The sequence below is a fragment of the Anastrepha ludens genome, chromosome 6 (genome assembly GCF_028408465.1).
Source record: "Anastrepha ludens isolate Willacy chromosome 6, idAnaLude1.1, whole genome shotgun sequence".
Taxonomy (NCBI): Eukaryota; Metazoa; Arthropoda; class Insecta; order Diptera; family Tephritidae; genus Anastrepha; species Anastrepha ludens.
Genome location: NC_071502.1, coordinates 17,601,831 through 17,607,830, shown reverse-complemented (window position 1 = coordinate 17,607,830; position 6,000 = coordinate 17,601,831). Strand labels below are relative to the sequence as shown.

Below are 6,000 nucleotides of genomic sequence, written 5' to 3'. Positions count from 1 at the left end.
TGCTTGGAGGAGGCGGATAGCACTGAGCACTTTCTCTGTGAGTGTACTGCCTTTGCTAGAGCACGACTACGAGTATTGGGTTCCGATGCCATGAGAATGAGTAATGTTCGTTCTCTAAAACTGGAGGATATTTACAGATTTGCCAAAGAATCTGGAAAATTCTCACAGGACTAACTGTCTATATCCCTGTCTCTATTCTTTCCTATCTCTTTCTCTGATACTTTTCTCCTTCCCTCCTTGCCTATCTGCCCCCTTTCCAGAGCTTTAAATACAATGGGCTCTTTAGACTGAGTGTTTTAGGAGCCACCAAATCTGCTGGTGCTCCTTGGCTCGACCTTTTCAAATTTTCAATTTTCAGGGGATCACGCAGCTAGACTCAATCTACCCTTCTATCCTATCTGCAGAAGCTGTCAAGTGGAAGGAGCGAAGGAAAGTCTTTTCCACTACTTATGTGAATGTCCAGGGTTAGCTAGGGTACAACTTCGCTCCTTTGGTAGGCCTTTCTGAATCAGATCTCAGACATCGAGATAAAAAATTTGCTGCCATACTTGGACCTCACTAAATGGATCTGACTTAGAGCAACAAAAAAAAAACATCATTATACGAGGACAGTGGTAGTAAAACGGTGCTGGTCACTAATTAGGATTATTTCAGTGGAAATACTCAACCACTTCAACAACAACAATAGTAAAAAGTCCAGGAAGATATTTTTATATGCTTCATTGACTATGAAAAGGCTCACCGGAACATTTGGAATTTGTCCCAGTGCTGCCCTGAATGTCCTTTTATACTAACTTCCCATCGACGTTTACGGTATTTTCAGGATTTTTTTTTACATTAACAAAAATTAAAAACGATATTTAAGTTTTTTAAGCTTTTTATTTAACTTCTTTTACATACAAACATGAAAAAAATTTTTTTAATTCAATAATTTTTCTTCAAAAAAATACGAAATAATTAAAATAATAATATGATTCTAGTACGAGCGATAGCCATTGATGTTGTGAGCAACATATTAATATTAGTAATAAATGAAAAGTTTTGTTTTGAAAACACCAGGCCGGAAAAAGACGTTTCGAGATAATTGAGTAGAGGATCGCGCGGACCGCTCTCTACCTAGTTAATAGGCTGTAGAAGCTATAATATTGGGAATTTCCGAATGAAAATTTCATTCCTAACATAAAGGGTTTTCCAATAACAGGTGTTATTTTGAAATGGATTGCGCTATCGAGAGATGATTACCAATTTTTATGGCCGGAATTAGATAGTATTGATCTGGACAACATTTACTTTCAACAAGGTGATCACAATTGGCCACCCAGATCTTGTGACTTTTTTCTTTGGGGCCACGTGAAAGTGAAGGTCTACGCCAACAGCCCAGGGTCGATTCAAGACCTCAAAGATGGAATTCGTGAGGCTATATATATAGGGCAACCACTTTGCAATTCGGTTATGAATACAAAAATAACACCTCTTATTGGAAAACCCTATACTATATTTCCGAAATATCGAAGAAACAAAAAAAGGCGTTTTTTTGAAATTTCTAGCTTACCGGGTCCCTTTAATGAGACATCCTTTTAAGAATTGTGTTTCATTTAGAAAACAACATTTTTTTTGTCAGAATTTTCAAAAAATTTATTTTTTTTGCATTTTCTTAAAGTTTAATATCTTAAAAATATTATGTGAAAATTTTAAGTGAATCCGAAAAATACTTTTCGAGTTATTTAACAATTAACAAAGGGTGCTCGGGCGCCACGGAGCAGATGGCAAAACTTTAAATGCGTTTTTCTCAAAACTATGTTTTTTGAACTGGTGATCACTGTAATTTAAAAACCGCTTGATAGATTTCAATAAAATGTATACTGCTTTTGGAAAGCATAAAAAACTCGTGCCTGATCGAAGGTTTTTTTTTCAAAAATTTCGATTTTTTTTAACAATTTTTTTTTTCGAAAGTCTGAAAAATATTTCCTGAGGCCGCTATATTATTAATTTAAAAAAAAGGTTCGATCAGGCACAAGATTATCTATTAACTATTTCTCTTATCCGATTGATTTAAGATGAATCTCCAAGGACTTCTGCTGATCAACGCAAGGGACTTCTGGAGAAACGGGCTCCGCACAAGCAGCAATAACTTTTACAATTACTAATTTTTTTTTTTGAAATTGTGCTAAAGTCGAGTCGGAGCATGATGTATTAATGCTATGATTTTATTTTTGTAAAATAACTTATAAGCAAAAAAAAAAAATGATTGAAAATCATTATTTTTTCGGGCCTTTGACTACTCCCAACCCCTACTTAGCGATTGAAAATTTTACCTTGTTATAATTGTACTTCCGCCACATAATTTTGTTAAGGTCACAATCATCGTTTTTCTGTTCCATCATACATTCTATTTCAATAATATTTAATAATTAATAATAAATAAAAATAAAATACGCAAATGCAATATCAACCGCTTTGAGTTCAATTAAATATTTTTGCGCAAAGCATGCAACACTGACTAAAATTCACCACACGCTTAATTCACCACAACACAAGGCGCTTAATGCCGGGAATCAGCTGATAAAACGTAAACAAAGGCAAGCAGCTGCACGTAAAAAATCAATTCCCGTGGAATTGTGAAATAAAAATATTAATTTTATTGCTTAAAGTGTTGATTACTTGCATTAAGCAACAGTTTTGTATTTCTTATCAAAAGTGCACATACTTGAATTGTTTGTACGTGGAAAACTCTAAGGAACGCTAGTGCATGAATGTGGGTGAAAGAATAATCAATACAAAAACAAATCAACACTTGTTGCGGTAACGAATAAATATTTGCAAGAATTCTTAAATTAAACGTAACACAAAGTGTAGCACTCTTTAATAATATATTTGAGATGTATTTGATGCACCTAAAATAAATTTCCTCTTAATTTTTTGTTTGTGTGTACTGCAAATAACAGCATTTCGTAATAGTTAACCATTTAACCTTCGCCCCTCCATTCGCTTGTGGACTTCAGCGTACATTGCCCTAATAGTTGAAGTACCTACCATATTTAAATAGTCGAGTCAACTAAAAAGTAACCACCCCGCAATTCATAAACCACATTAACCAATACAACGGGCTCACCAGGCGTCAATGCCACAATGAAAATTTTAAGTGAATCCGAAAAATACTTTTCGAGTTATTTAACAATTAACAAAGGGTGCTCGGGCGCCACGGAGCAGATGGCAAAACTTTAAATGCGTTTTTCTCAAAACTATGTTTTTTGAACTGGTGATCACTGTAATTTAAAAACCGCTTGATAGATTTCAATAAAATGTATACTGCTTTTGGAAAGCATAAAAAACTCGTGCCTGATCGAAGGTTTTTTTTTCAAAAATTTCGATTTTTTTTAACAATTTTTTTTTTCGAAAGTCTGAAAAATATTTCCTGAGGCCGCTATATTATTAATTTAAAAAAAAGGTTCGATCAGGCACAAGATTATCTATTAACTATTTCTCTTATCCGATTGATTTAAGATGAATCTCCAAGGACTTCTGCTGATCAACGCAAGGGACTTCTGGAGAAACGGGCTCCGCACAAGCAGCAATAACTTTTACAATTACTAATTTTTTTTTTTGAAATTGTGCTAAAGTCGAGTCGGAGCATGATGTATTAATGCTATGATTTTATTTTTGTAAAATAACTTATAAGCAAAAAAAAAAAATGATTGAAAATCATTATTTTTTCGGGCCTTTGACTACTCCCAACCCCTACTTAGCGATTGAAAATTTTACCTTGTTATAATTGTACTTCCGCCACATAATTTTGTTAAGGTCACAATCATCGTTTTTCTGTTCCATCATACATTCTATTTCAATAATATTTAATAATTAATAATAAATAAAAATAAAATACGCAAATGCAATATCAACCGCTTTGAGTTCAATTAAATATTTTTGCGCAAAGCATGCAACACTGACTAAAATTCACCACACGCTTAATTCACCACAACACAAGGCGCTTAATGCCGGGAATCAGCTGATAAAACGTAAACAAAGGCAAGCAGCTGCACGTAAAAAATCAATTCCCGTGGAATTGTGAAATAAAAATATTAATTTTATTGCTTAAAGTGTTGATTACTTGCATTAAGCAACAGTTTTGTATTTCTTATCAAAAGTGCACATACTTGAATTGTTTGTACGTGGAAAACTCTAAGGAACGCTAGTGCATGAATGTGGGTGAAAGAATAATCAATACAAAAACAAATCAACACTTGTTGCGGTAACGAATAAATATTTGCAAGAATTCTTAAATTAAACGTAACACAAAGTGTAGCACTCTTTAATAATATATTTGAGATGTATTTGATGCACCTAAAATAAATTTCCTCTTAATTTTTTGTTTGTGTGTACTGCAAATAACAGCATTTCGTAATAGTTAACCATTTAACCTTCGCCCCTCCATTCGCTTGTGGACTTCAGCGTACATTGCCCTAATAGTTGAAGTACCTACCATATTTAAATAGTCGAGTCAACTAAAAAGTAACCACCCCGCAATTCATAAACCACATTAACCAATACAACGGGCTCACCAGGCGTCAATGCCACAGCCAATGTGGAGCAGTTGCGCCAACAAAAGCGCTTCAAAGTTTACAATTTTGCTGCAACAACAAACTCCGACTTTCCTTTCTTCATTTGAAATAAAAACTTTGAAAATATCGCTATGAAAAATCAGCAAACGAGTGCATGGTAAGTGAAACGACAGCAGCAGCAATGCTACAACAACAATTACGAACACACGTATCGCTATAAAATGCGGGTAAAAAGTGCATTTTGCACAGCAACTAAAAACTTTTGTTTTGAATTAAACAAAGTGGAGTTCACAAACATAAGCCGTATACAATCTGATAAGTAGATTCCACAAGTGAGCAGCAGTGAGTTAACCAGACGACAATTGACAACGCGTATGCAACAGCCAGCAGCAAAATATTTACTTGCATAATTTAAACTTTTTATTTGCTGAATTTAAATTACTTTTGTGAGATAGAGATGCTGCGAGTATTTCGCTGCTCGCCATTTGCAAGTATCTATTAAAGCAAGTTAAAACCTTCAGAAGTAGTTTTTGAAGCTATAAATTTTTACTGCCAACTTAATAAGCACACAAGGGGTTAGGGTAGGGAGAGGCCCGAAAAAATGATGATTTTTCATAATTTGTTTTTGCTAGTCAAGTAAATAATAATATAAATATTTTTCGTTTCCACGACAGTCGGTTTTACGTTACCGAAACGACCCGGATTTTTATCCGGCCAAGGACTGTCACTCCAGCAGCATTTCCCGTATGTAAGTATGGGGAATGTTTATGTTGCTACAACAACATAAATATTTTTACAAAAATAAAATCATGGCATTAATGCATTATGTTTCGACTTGACTTTAGCAAAATTTCAAAAAAACAAAATTAATAATTGTTAAAGTTATCGCTGTTTGTGTGGAGCCCGTTTCTCCCTTGCGGTGATCTTCACAAGTCCTTGGAGATTCGTCTAAAATCAATCAGACAAGAGAAATTAGTTTTATTAATAGATAATCTTGTGCCTGATCGAAGCTTTTTTTTCAAAATCAACAATAGGGTGGCCTCAGGAAATATTTTTAAGATTTTCGAGAAAAAAACCAACAATTAATATGTTTAAAAATAACCGAAATTTTTGAAAAAAAAAACCTTTGAACAGGCTCGAGTTTTTATGGAAAAGCAGTATAAATTTTATTGAAATCTACTAAGCGGTTTTTAAGTTACAGTGATCACCAGTTCAAAAAACATAGTTTTGAGAAACACACATCTAAAGGTTTCCTATCGATTTATGTAGAGTTATACAAATTATTTAATTACTTATACAGAATCATCTACTCCTGGGCCATATAATACTTCTTCAGCTGTCATAGCAACTTCCAAATTATCGATTTGCTGTTGCCTTCGTAGCATTCTACCTTTTCGAGTGTTATCGTTAGCGCGCTTATCTGCCACTTTCATACGTGCAG

At 34.1% G+C, this 6,000-nt stretch overlaps 1 protein-coding gene across 5 annotated transcripts in view; it reads left to right on the top strand.

Moving 5' to 3' along the window:
- Positions 1-4,017: 4,017 nt before the first annotated feature.
- The window catches only part of LOC128866436 (calcium and integrin-binding family member 2), a 61,597-nt gene continuing 59,614 nt past the window's right edge, over positions 4,018-6,000 (top strand). For 3 of the 5 annotated variants that reach the window (XM_054107161.1, XM_054107162.1, XM_054107157.1), the window contains exon 1: positions 4,018-4,716. The gene's annotated coding sequence lies outside the window, so the exon portion shown is untranslated. The remainder of the gene's footprint in view (positions 4,717-6,000) is intronic. The other 2 variants (XM_054107158.1, XM_054107159.1) reach the window with 2 other exon arrangements.